We start from the raw sequence: 13,814 nt of genomic DNA, 5'->3' as shown, positions 1-13,814 counted from the left end.
TATAATTAAGTTACATCTTCAAGCATAGAATCCGAAACATCATGATTTCAACAGGTTAATACATTGGATTATCTGTTTTGAGAAAAATCTTTGTGGATCAGAATTACATCAAGTGCTTTCTTAAAGTGTTTCCTTTACCATTCGACCTAAATCATCAAGTAGTATTTGAAAGAGAAAAAAAAAGTCATTAATTCAATCAACATTTAACTCACTTTGGAAACATTACTAAGCGGTCTCCTGGGTTGTGGTCTGATCTGACATGATTCTAGCGGGGATTGTGTAGTCTAATTGGGAGAAAATACACATACACAAATAACTAGAGTATGAATTCAAAGTAATTGCCGTGAGAAATATGCAAATAATGGGTTTCAGAAATGCAAAAGAAGCATAAACAGAACTGCAGTTGGACAATAACTCCTTCCCAGAGTGTCTTGAAATGAAATATCTGCATAGAGCACTTAATTTTCTGAAAAGACTCCCAGATCCAATTATTTAATGATCGTGAGAATTCTCATTTTGCATATCCTCTTCCAATTCAGACTAAAATGGATCCTCATTTGATGAAAATACCCAGACAACACACAAACAGCACTAACAATTCTCCAAGGAATAACCTGCAATACTCAGTCCCAGCTTTCCAAATGTGTCTGCAACCAGGGGTGCTGGTAAATGTTTGACGATCAACTCTGGTAGGGAGGAGAAGCTATGATTTGTAGTGTTTACTGATTTCTTGGTGTAAACACTCTCACCATGGCTGATTTCAGGCCACTAAGGTGAGGTCACTGAAACCCGCACACAGTCAACCACACAAATATCTGTTGACATTTAGTGGTGAAGAAGCACGCAAGCTCTGGAGAAAAACTGCCTGGGTGTAAATTCCTGGTTCTGCCGTGAAAACTTGGGTCAGTTTTTCAACCTGTCGGGGCTTCACTGTTTCTTTTATAAAGAGCAAATACTGATAAGATCTGATTCTTGTAAGGAATAAATAAATTAATATGTGAATAAACTATCATGTGAATATTTCCCACTAAGTGCTAATTATTGCAGTTAACCATAACAATTCTACCAAAAATTAATCTCCTAGTAACTGTCTAATCACAGTCTACTCACAAGAACTTTCAACAAAGTAGCATTTCCAACATCTTTTTACAAATAACCCTACCAATCATCTCCTCATAGGCACTGTTGAGACTCTGAATCTTTTTTTTTTTAATTTTTTTTTTCAATGTTTATTTATTTTTGGGACAGAGAGAGACAGAGCATGAACGGGGGAGGGTCAGAGAGAGGGAGACACAGAATCGGAAACAGGCTCCAGGCTCCGAGCCATCAGCCCAGAGCCCGACGCGGGGCTCGAACTCACGGACTGTGAGATCGTGACCTGGCTGAAGTCAGACGCTTAACTGACTGCGCCACCCAGGCGCCCCAAGACTCTGAATCTTAAAATAAGATGGCCTGCATAAGTATGAAAATTCTGGTTCTCTGGACCACTATATGAATATTCTGAGAGATTTAGTGAATATATTCACCAAGTATTGGGTCTAGGAAACCTTCACTTAAACAAGTTTTGGTGAAGATATGGAGAAAAAGGGACCCTCTTGCACTGTTGATGGGAATGCAAGCTGGTGCAGCCACTCTAGAAAACAGTATGGAGATTCCTCAAAAACTTAAAAATAGGACTACCCTATGATCCAATAATCCCACTCCTGAGAATTTGCCCCCAAAATACAAAAACACTAATTCAAAGTGATACATACACCCCTATGTTTATAGCAGCATTATTTATGATAGCCAAATTATGGAAGCAGCCCAGATATTGATCAATAGATAAATGGATAAAGAAGAGGTGATGTGTGTGTGTGTGTGTGTGTGTGTGTGTGTGTGTGTGTGTGATGATATAATGGGAAAAAACATATATATGTAATAGAATATTATTCAGCCATAAAAAAGAATGAAGTCTGGCCAATTGTAATAACATGGATGGAGCCAGAGGGTATAAAATGCTAAGCAAAATAAGTGTCAGAGACGGATAAATACTATATGATTTCACTCACATGTGGAATTTAAGAAACAAAACAAACAAAGAAAAATGAAGAGACAGACAAACCAAGAAACAGAGACTTAACTATAGAGAACAAACTAATGGTTACCAGAAGAGGTGGGTGGGGGGATGGGGGAAATAGGTGATAAGGATTAAGGAGTGCACTTGTAATGAGTACTGGGTGATGTATGGAAGTGTTGATTGAATCACTATATTGTACACCTGGAACTAATATAACGCTGTAGGTTAACTATACTGGAATTAAGAATAATAATAATTTGTGGGCTTGTGGGTGGAGCTAAGTGCAGCCATGTTGTTGGCCACTGCGGTGGGGTTTGGAGCTGCTGGGAGTGCCCAAGGCACCCCAGGCCAGGCCAGGCCAAGCCCAATGGGGCTCCAGTGAAGCGCAGCCAGAAAGCAAAGGCAACCCAAGCCCAGAAACACGCAGAACTCAGCCAAGGGAAAGGTGCCCAAGTTGGCATTTGCTGAGTTCCAGAAGCAAGAGTGTCAAGACTACCTCGGAGTAAACCGGAAGTTTATAACCAGTGCGAAAAGCACGGTGGCTGAGTCAGTCACTCAGCAGATTGTGGGCCAGAACTAGGGCTGCAAGGCCCGTGACCAGCCTGTGGCCAAGATGAAGAAGAAGGTAGCTGAGGAAGACTTCCAGGAGTTCCAGCAGGAATGCTTCAGCAGCTAGGCTCTGGAGAAGACACGGTGGGAAAGGTACCCAGGTCCCGTCTCCCCCTCTGACTTCACAGCCTCTGCTGGCCCCAGAACCCTGCCAAATGGCTGCCCTAGCACAAGGAAGCCTTGGGGCTAGAGGGGGAAGAAGGTGTGCTGGAATGGCGCTGGTGGTCTGGAAGCTCTGGGGAGGATGTGCACTCAGACCAGAGTGAACATCTGCAGGCGTGGGAGGAGCCATATGCCTTCCAGAAAACATTTCTTAGTGTTCTGTTTGTTTTGGCCCCCCGTAGAGCCTCTGGGCTGTCTGCTCTGGAGAGGCCAGTTACTAGGCCCTCAGGGCCACATTTCTAGGAGTAGGAGGAGGGCTGCTGGGTGGGCTTCCAAGTTCTAATGAATGTGGACCCAAGAGCAAGAAAATTAATAATAACAATTTTTAAAAAGAAAGAAAGAAACCTTCACTTGACACAATGCTAACAGATTATACCACTCATTTAGGATTTAAATTTTGTATCTTATCTTGGCCTCTAATTACATGGCATCATAGTAAAATATTAAAACTAGAATGTGACCAGGGCACCTAGGTGGCTCAGTTGGTCAAGTGTCCGACTTCGGCTCAGGTCATGATCCCATGGTTTGTGGGTTCGATCTCATGGTTTGTGCTAACAGCTCAGAGCCTGGAGCCTGCTTCAGATTCTGTGTCTCCCTCTCTCTCTGCCCCTCCCCTGCTCACACTCTGTCTCTCTCTCTCTCTCCCTCTCTCTCTCTCTCTCAAGAATAAATAAACATTAAAAAAAAGTTAAAAAAAAAAACTAGAATGTGACCTTGAACTGCAGTTCCTTGTGTACAATCTTAATTCCCACGGTTCGGGCTATAAACTACTTTGAGGCAAAGTTAGGTTCTACCCGTCACTATTTCTACATTGCCTCTTCCAGGGCTTGGCACAGCGTAGTTGATAAATATTTGCTGAATTAAGATGATTTAATACTCTTTCCCAAAATAAGTCCCATTGTCCTATTCCCAGAAGAAGCAAAATAAGGATCCGAAGCCAAAATCCTAGAAACTACAACCCCTCTCTTTTGAAGAAGTGTGAGACACATTAGCATATTAAAGAATCTGCAAAGTTTTGCAGTTAAAACACCTGCTTAAAATTATTTGACCTAAAATTTTCTATTCCAGGAATTCCTATTAATAGGGAAATTGTGATGTTATTATCCACATCTGGACATCTTTGAGAGTGAAATGGGGCATGATTAATAATGATGCCAGGAAACAGGCACAAACCGGGCCTATATGAAGTAAATCGGACATACAGTCATTCTAGCTGTGAATGGAAATGGGAAGTTCCCACATCTTCTGTTATATGGATATATAGATCAAAGCTTAGAAAACAATGGTTGGCCTAAATCCCTTATTTTACTGATGAGAAACATGAGGTCACAGAGAAGTTCAGTTACTTCCCATTGGCAAATCCCTTGGAACCCAGTTACGAAGCAGAGCTGTGAATAAATCCAGTGAATAAAATGGGAATGCCATTTCCCAATCAGTTTCTGATTTGTTCGATCCTGAAATTAAAACAGGTAATGATTTGGCTGTGTATTTTCGCAAAGAAGAAAAGAAACTAGATTTACATGCTTCTCTCAGAGTACCATTTTGTCACGTAGGAAGGAACAATTTTATGTAGACGCAAATGTCAGTCAGATGTCAGCTGGAGACCCCTCGTCTCTTTGGAGATCTAGGAATAATTGTCTTAAGCTCTGAACAATCCCATGACCTAACAGAAGACCAAAGTTCTGCTCCAGTTTCTGGAACTTCCCATGGCCTATTGCTCATGACCACCTCTGCCTTCTGGGTTCATGGCTCCTCTGCATTAACCTACTCATAAAACTAGGTTCAGTTGCCCCAAAACAGAGTATACCCTCACAAATTCTTAAAAGATTTTGAAAACTTTCATAAGAGGAACAAGGAAGAAGGAAGGATTTAGTTCTCAGCAAAGCACATGAGAATGACAATTAAGCTATAGCATTTTATGTCTTTGTAAGCCCTGGAGACATAAGCTATAGCATTTAAAAAATATTTATTGGCTCTCCATGCTATGAATTTTCACTGGCCTTCATATTTTTATCATCTTCTAGTTATTCACCCTTACTCCTCCCTTCTCTTTCCTTTTTTCTATCCTCCTCTGCTCTACTGAGTATTTGACCACAAAATTCTTTCCCTTATGCTCATAAAAAAATTACTTTCCTTTTGCCCTACTATATCTTGGTATCACCTAATATCCTTAACAGTGATATGATTCAAGTTTGGGGACTGCATTTGGGGGGGGGTCCTCTATTCCAATCATTCTTCCAATGAAGACAGAGCATGTTTTATAATGGAAACCAGGTGAAAATAATATTCTGTCTCATTAAGCAATTATATAGCTCCATAAGAAGGTAATTGCATTTACTCTAAAAGAAATGATAGTAACTTGGACTAGGGTGGAAGGCAGTGAAAACAGAAAGAAATGGACAAATATAAGCGACCTTTCAGAGTAAGAAGTCACAGGTATTGGTGGTTGATTGGATAGATGAGGATGAAGAGGAACAATCAAGTATAACCCCTAGTTCTCCGGCTTGCATAGCTGGAGAGTAGGGGGTCTGCACTGGGCATGGAACCAGCTTAAGACTCTCTCTCTCTCTCTCTCTCTCTCTCTCTCTCTCTCTCTCTTTCTCTCCCTCTCCCCGTGCCCCTCTCCCTCGCTCATGCACACTCTTGCTCTAAGATTAAAAAAAAATTTTTAATAAAAAAATTAAGAAACAGACATGGAGAATTTAAGTGGTCTAGCAAATGTCACAGAGATAAGTAATGAGGTTAGATTCAAAATCAGACAACCTGTCACATTCTAAAATGAAATATTAGAGAGGCTTAGAAGGGCATCTACAGATGAGAAGAAAGCAGAAGACAGAGTTATGAGGAACACATGATTCCATTATCCTGTTAAGAAATCCTTTTAAATGTAAGCAATCGTCTTTCCCTGCCTTTGCCAAACAGGGCTGGCCAACACCAGCACCTGTTCACAGCACACTGCTCATATCTGACTTAAAGCACCTGTTCATGTGCCACCATCACACATTTGCTGGTCTTACACAGATGCAAGCCCTACCACTGCAGGAACCTTACTCATCCCCTCACTCATCCAGCCCTCAGCAGCCCTTCTATAAACTTTTGCTGAATTAAATAGACAGGAAAGGATTAGGAAAGCAGAGAAGAGAGCCAGACAAAAAGGAGTGGAGAAGGATTAAGGAGGCAGCAGCAAGAGAAACCTTCTTGCCTGGTCTCCTCGCCTGAGCAGGGAAAAACTAGTCATAGAATAGGATGAGAAGGAAAATGCCTTTCCAGATCATTCTGCCACCTGGTAGCTTTTAGAAATCAGGATGGTCTTCAGAGAGGAGGTGATGATGCAGCCAAGTCTGGAAGGAAGAAAAAGAGTTTCCCCTAGCCAATGCAAAGGTGAGCAAAGATGGTGGGGATTACAAGGCACATTTGGGAGCCCCTCTCTATCTCTTGATAAGGGCAATAATAAGGTTAAAGAACTCAACAGGGCCTGTGATGAAGAACCTTCAGGCCATTCACAGGAATTTAGGCTTTGGCTTAGACGGTAAGGGGATCTCACACTCAAAGCCCATGAGCACCAAGACAGATTGAGGGGACCTCCCGGTCACATTGGGGAGCATTTGCCTTGTCTGTAGAAACAGCCTCCACTCAGCTTCTGCTTTCTGGTGCCATGCTGGAAAGCAGACCCACTGTGCCCAGATGTTCAATTCCCCAAGAGGAACCAGAAATCTACATTTTTGTGCAAAATAACCCCAGTTTCAAGTACTGACAACCTCCTCACAGACAAAGGAAAATCACTGAATGTTTTTTAAAAAAATTTTTTTTAGGTTTATTCATTTTTGAAAGACAGAAACAGAGCACAAGCAGGGGTGGAGCGGAGAGAGAGAGGGACACAGAATCTGAAGCAGGCTTCAGGCTCTGAGCTGTCAGCACAGAGCCCGACACGAGGCTCGAACTCACGAACCGTGAGATCATGACCTGAGCCGAAGTCGGACACCCAACCGACTGAGCCACCCAGGAGCCCCTGAATGTTTTTTTTTAATGTTTATTTATTTTTAAGAGAGAGACAGAGTGTGAGCAGGGCAGGGGCGGAGAGAGAGGGAGACACAGAATCCAAAGCAGGCTCCAGACTCTGAGCTGTCAGCACAGAGCCCCATGCGGGCCTTGAACTCACAGACTGTGAAAACATGACCTGAGCCAAAGTTGGACGTTTAACCGACTGAGCCACCCAGCCACCCCACCACTGAATGTTTTTAAGCAGAGAAGTATTGTATCACATTTTCATTTTAGAAAGATTACTTATGCCTCCACAAGGAGGATACCAGTAGGAATGAGCGCTACTGAAATTGGACTGGCGAGCCTCAAGAAGTCTAAGCCAGTGATGAAGTGGGAAAAAAGAGTTTTTGATTATGAAATATTTAGGCAGTAGAAAATTAGACTTTTCAACCCAATGGAAGCAGTGGATAGCAATGAGACGCAGAAGCTGAGGACTTTTTCTGCCTAAAACTGCATGATGCTGAATGGAAAAGCTGAGTCCACTCAGACATGTTAATTACAATATTCCTATGAAATATCCAAAAGGTAATGAGTAATGCTATTCAAAATAAAATTATGAAAATCACGTAGCAACTTGAAAAAGTGATCGTGCATTGCCAAATGCGGAAATGACGACAAATATGTATCTATGCCATGATTACAAAAATATCCAGTGGCATACAAATTACATATGCATACAAAATGCTGAATGTAATTGTGAAAAATGAAAATGGTTTAATTTGTTGAAATGACAGAATGTTAGTTTTTTTCTTTTCATTTATTTTCTTGTGATCTTGTAATAATTGTTTTACAGTAAAAATAACAAAAAGATGGCCAATTGTTCCCGTGGGAATTAAGAGAAGTTTGCCATAAACTAAAGAATGTAGGGAAGGCTTGCTGGAGGAGGTGAGATTTCAACAAAGCCCTGAAAGAGTGGAAAGTAATTATTGCCTGAAGACAAATGTTTCCCTTGCTTCCCCATGGACAACTGTACCACTTCCAGGAACAACAACCAAAAAAATCCCCACAATTCTACTATCTATCGTGGCAAAGGATAAACAAAGATAATTGCAACCTCGGAACTAATCCAATTTGCATCTAAAAATCCACTTTGAAATTTCAAAAGATGAATCCATGTTTTGTTTGTTTGCTTTAAAGATGATGTTATAGAATGAAATTTTCAAGGACCTAGAAGTCAAAAAACCTGGATGCAGCACAAATTCATCCGTTGATTAGCTATTACCCCACAGTAAGCCACTCTTTTCCATCTGGGCCTCCATTTTCTTTCGTAAAATGGGGCAGTAGAATTAGTTGATCTCTTACGTTTGTATCCAATAACAAAACATAGTATGTTTCTCTGCTAAGAGTATTCAGATTCTTCACATAAAGCTTAGTTAGGCTTATAAAATTATCGACACACCCTGTTTTGTGTTATCCTTTTTCTTTTCTTTTCTTTTTTCATTTAAGACAGGGAATACTTCATTCAAACCCATCAGAGAAATGAATAGCTTGGATCTGTAACAAAGTGTTGTGTTTTAAAGCATTGATCAATAACTGTATACGAGAGTATACACTGCCACATACAAATTAACTGATCAGAGCACAACTTTTCAATGTGCAAAGCAGAATAAGCTTCCCTGTAAAACTGGTCCCTTTGTGATTTTTTAACTTTAGTACTCCTCTCCTTCTTCTTCACCCTCTCCTTCAACAGAATCCACACTAACTTCCTCATAATCCTTCTCAAGGGCAACCATGTCCTCAGAAAACTCTCCTTCCTCCATGCCCTCACCCACATACCAGTAAACAAAGGCATGCTTGGCATACATCAGGTCAAACTTGTGGTCCAGGAGAGCCCAGGCCTCAGCAATGGCTGTGGTGTTGCTCAGCATGCACACATCTTGCTGTACCTTGGTGGCCAGGTCTCCACCAGGTACCGCAGAGGAAGGCTGGTAATTAAGCCATCTTTGAAGCCAGTGGGGCACCAATTCACAAACTGGATGATACTCTTGGTCCTGATGGTGGCAATGGCAGCATTTACATCTTTGGGAGCCACATCACCATGGTACAACAGGCAATAAGCCATGTGTTTACCATGGCGAAGGTCACATTTCACCATCTGGTTGGCTGGCTCAGAGCATGCATTGGTGATCTCTGCAACAGAAAGCTGTTCATGGTGGGCTTTCTCAGTAGAAATGACAGGGGCATATGTGGCCAGAGGGAAGTAGATGTGGGAATAGGGCCCCAGGGTGATCTGGAATTCTGTCAGATCAACATTCAGGGCTCCATCAAATCTGAGGGAAGCAGTGATGGAGGACACAATCTGACCTATCAACCTATTTAGGTTAGCGTAGGTTGGGTGTTCAATATCGAGGCTCCTACAACAGATGTCATAGATGGCCTCATTGTCTATCATGAAGGTACAATCAGACTGCTGCAGGGTGGTGTGGGTAGTGAGGATGGAGTTGTAGGGTTCAGCTACAGTTGTGGAAACCTCGGGTGGGGGGCAGAAATATGGAGAACTCCAGCTTTGACTTCTTGCCATAATCCACAGAGAGAAGTTCCATCAGCAGGGAGGTGAACCCAGAAATAGTTCCCCCTCCAAATCTGCGGAAAACTAAGCAGCTCTTGAAGACCTGCTTACTGGCCAGCCAGTTTCTGAATTCAATCCAAGACAAGGTCAATGATCATCTTGCCAATGGTGTAGTGCTCTTGGTCATAGTTATTGGCAGCATCTTCCTTGCCTGTGATGAGCTGCTCGGGGTGGAAGAGCTGGTGGTAGGTGCCAGTGTGAACTTCATCAGTGACGGTGGATTCCAGCTCTACAAACACTGTCCTGGGCACATGCTTGCCAGAACCTCTCACTGAAGAAGGTGTTGAAGGAGTCATCTCCTCCCCCAGTGGTCTTGTCACTTGGCACCTACCCATCAGGCTGAATGCCGTGTTCCAGGCAATAGAGCTCCCAGCCAGCACTGCCAATCTGAGCACCAGCCTGGCCAACACGGACGGAGATGCATTCACACACAGTTGTTGCTTTGCAGCTGCCAAGCAGATGGCAGAGAGGAAAAGGAGAGGTTGTTGCTTCCAACAGCGTGACTCTTAAGTAGCCAATGTAAGAGAACCTGTCCGCTTTGTTGTTGATTATAGGGTATATTCTTAAGATCATCCATGCCCTTCTAACAAATGGGTTTATCACTCAGAAGCAGCCATGCAAAAAAAGAAAAAAAATAGCGGAATGATCTGTTAAAGGTTCAGCTAGGGTGCCTGCTTAGGAACAATACACCGAAGACTTGAGACTCTGACCTCCAGGATGCAGTGTAGATGCTATTCCAATACTTGACATGTGGTAGTATGTCTCCAATAACTTGAATACAAAAGTACAAGAACAAAGAGGAATGTGAGTGTCCCCTCTTATCATCACACTCTGTAGCCCACTTGTGGCATTTGTGCTTTCAGTTCCATAAGCCTAGGCTCCTAGGTTCTAATTCCCAAAAGAGGAACACTTGGCAGGGGATGCAAGGTGGTTCCACTGAACCAGAAGCTGTACCTACCACTTGGATAGCCTGAATTCTCCACGGAAGCGATCACAGAAAGGAGTTAATGTACTGGCTAAGATAATCAACCTTGATTACCATGAGATCTTAGGGTTGCTTCTACACAGTATGTAAAAATACAGACATTCACTAAGACATCTCTTAGTGTTTTGTACAGAAATTGTTTATGTGACTTGTCATGTGTTTTTCCCCAGAGCCACATATACACAATCAAGGGGGGCGCTTAGTTGGCTTGTACTCCATATCTGGCCTGGGGGTCAGAACTGGCCCTTCTGTTCCTGACGCCAAGTGGGATTACCATGCCTCACCAACTTGAGCCAGACCAGGCTGGCCCCGTGGAATGGATTAGGCGGGGAAGAGGAATATGCAGATGCCCAGACTCTTAGAACTGTGAGATATAATAAAAGAAACCAAAAATCCAGCTCGCTCAGGACTGCACATAGGCAAACTTAATGACTAACCATAAATCACAATCCGGATTGTCCCCTCAATCGGGACTCCAACCGGGCTGTTCAACGTGGGGCTTCCCCAGTCAGAAGTTTGGATGTTGTTAAGTACTTGATTTGATGTATTAAGCCTTCTTTGTTCTTCTCTGTACTTCTCTCCCTCTATATGTTTACTATATAATTGTTTAATTCCTTATATTCCCTTTCCCTTATAATCAATAAATTCATTCTAACCAGAAGCGTGGTTATCGTGAATACTTACTATTATTCAGAACAGTATCTCTACACCCACTACTAACTGTCATTGGCCAATTAGAACAACTATTATCCAGTAACACAGGACAACAAAGGACTTAAAATCCTCAGTCTGGGGTCTGGGTCACCCCACTAGGCAAGCGTACCAGTGAGAGTATTTGCACAAGGTGAGGAACTCTATACTGGATGGTGGAGGAGAAAAATGATAAGTATTACAGCCTCAGGACCCACTGAAGAAGCAGTAGTAGCTTTTCGCTGACCTTCCTGCCTTATCTCTTCTAGGAAAATTCACCTTGAAAGTGACTCTGTGACTGGTTGGACTTGTATCTCTACTTTCCAGGAAGATGTCCTCTTGTTCTAACAAACAAACAAACAAACAAACAAACAAATGTCCCATATTTTAGTTTGTGAACTAGATACAACTAGAGGTCATAAACGGATCTCGATGGTACAAGGGGCAGACTGTAAGACCCCTTTTTTTGCAATTTGCAGATTATACTGGCTTCACTTATCCCCCAGACAGCTGCCATCACAACCAACATACTCAGAATTTTTGTTACTTGAGACCAACCAGCCACACTGGAGTCCCCATATTCTCCTGCCTCTTTCTGAGATTCAGATGAAATGCCACACCAAAGAGCATTTGTTCTGGCGTCTAAGAAGCTGCTGAAGACGCTGGACGGTGCACACCAGTAGTGCCGAAGGGCAAACTGTGGTGCAAACCTTGACCAGGAAGAGCAAAGAGATGGGAAAGAACCAGGTAGATAAGTTCTCTTTCCTTTTCTCCCTCCAATGGAACGTTCTCAGTAGTGATTTCACCATGCAGCCTGGCCAAGTGGGTTGACCTGCTAAGTGACTTGCTATCTCTTTCAACTTCCTGGGAAGTAATAGCCTGTATGTTGCCTCGCCCTGCTTACCATCCTTCCCTGCCTCACTTCCCTTTTCTCTCACTCTTGCTGCCCTGGACTCATATCTCTCATAAAAAACATCAACACCTAGTCCTTGCCTCAGATTCTATTTTCTAGAGAACCTACGTTAGATGAGTACATTATTCAGGCTCCTTTGTAGTCAGATATGCCCGTGCAACTGAATTCTAACCCAGGGAATACAAGGAGAAATTATGTATCCCACTTCCAAAGTTGACACAAATTTGCTCTTTTCTATACAAACTAGAAAGGAGAAAGAAAAAGAAAACCTGGGAACATTTCAAAGCCTCTCCATGGCAGAGCCTTGGTTAGCCTGTGTCCCTAAATGACAGTAGAGGAGTGCTATGTGCTCACTTGTTGACATTCCCATTACTATTCCATTAACAAAAAATAAGCTTCTATTATGTTTGAAACATATTTGAGGTCTACTGGTCACTGCAATCAGCATACCCTGGCTAACAGACTTAAACCAGCAACTATTAAAGTTATTAGACCAGCAACTACAAATAGTGAAGATGAAGAGTCTAAAAAAGATATGATGCAAAAGCTAGGAGTCGTATTTTCTTTTTTTTTTCTTTTTTTGCTGCCAGTTTTCCTGAAACCATAACTTGTTTGTAAATTTGTATAAATGAAGTAAAGCAACAAAGTCACGATTCATTTCTCCAAAATTTACAGTTAATAGGTCTTCTTTACAAGCCATTCCCACCCAGTCACCCTTCAACCCATCTTCTCACACCTTCAGAAAAAAAAAGCCAAATGATCTGAACTGGCAGGTGTTCATCCATGCAAACATCTTCGTGCAGGTCTTACCAACAAAGGCTACAGTCCTAGGAATGCAAGAGAAACTATGCTAGATGCAATCATTGAAACTAACAGACTTCTTCCTTTCTATCCCTACATGTTACCAACAAATGAGGGCAATTTTTCTCTAAAAAGTAGAAAAATCCCCATGCGAGGAGCACCTCATTTCTGATATTACGAGTAAATGGTGAGTAAATCTGAGTAAATGGTGCCCTCTGATCTTAAAAACTCAGGAGGACAGCGTGGCCCATAACCATGACTCCCATTTGCAATCGCTGCTTAATCTCTTACACAAACCACTCAAATGTCTCCACCCACTTCATTCTCTTTCTCCCTCTTGGTACCCACATCATCCCTCCCTAAAGATAAGCTTGTGGTAGAGTGGAAATGGGAGAGTTCTTGCTTTTCTCTCCCTGCTCTGTATTCAGTAAGAAAGCACAGATGCTGGGTCAGTCATGTGCTAATAAAGGATGGCAGCTGCATACCAGAGAAGCTGTGAAGGAGAGATACAATCCAAACCAAAGACCAGGGAGGAGATGAGTCAGGAGCACAGGATGAAGTCAACATCTGTGGCTTCTGCTGGAGGGAAAGGAATAGTTCATAGATCTTGCTAGATCTCAGCCTCGCTAACATGACATCTTAAATGGAGGAAAAACTGTACATTATCTTTGTTCATTCAACACACACTCACAGGGAAATTACTATGCTTAGAACTTGCAGAACACCAGGGGCAATCACCAGTGCAATGTACAAGATAATTAGATATGTGCTCTGATGGAGCTTGTGGGCTAGTCTAGAAACTCCATACTATACTCTCAACAAGGGATTCATTCCCACCGGCTTTCTTAAGAAAAATAAATTGCAAAAGTGATTATGATCATTATCCTAAACATCACTTATAAAACTTCTAAAAGCATCCTCTCATGGTTAAGATATAAATCTCAAGACCCTGGCTTCTCAACTAAAAATCAAAACAGAAGTTCTG

The 13,814-nt window shown here is 42.2% G+C and overlaps 2 pseudogenes; one reads left to right on the top strand and one right to left on the bottom strand.

Annotated features, from left to right (window-relative positions):
• Positions 1–750: 750 nt before the first annotated feature.
• On the top strand, positions 751–2,735 carry LOC123380057 (annotated as a pseudogene).
• A 5,540-nt stretch (positions 2,736–8,275) lies between these two features.
• Positions 8,276–10,003, bottom strand: LOC101081751 (annotated as a pseudogene).
• Positions 10,004–13,814: the final 3,811 nt, after the last annotated feature.

The sequence above is a fragment of the Felis catus genome, chromosome C2 (assembly GCF_018350175.1).
Source record: "Felis catus isolate Fca126 chromosome C2, F.catus_Fca126_mat1.0, whole genome shotgun sequence".
NCBI classification, from domain to species: domain Eukaryota; kingdom Metazoa; phylum Chordata; class Mammalia; order Carnivora; family Felidae; genus Felis; species Felis catus.
Note: the sequence above shows the minus strand (reverse complement) of the source record. Positions and strands in the feature narration are given on the sequence as shown.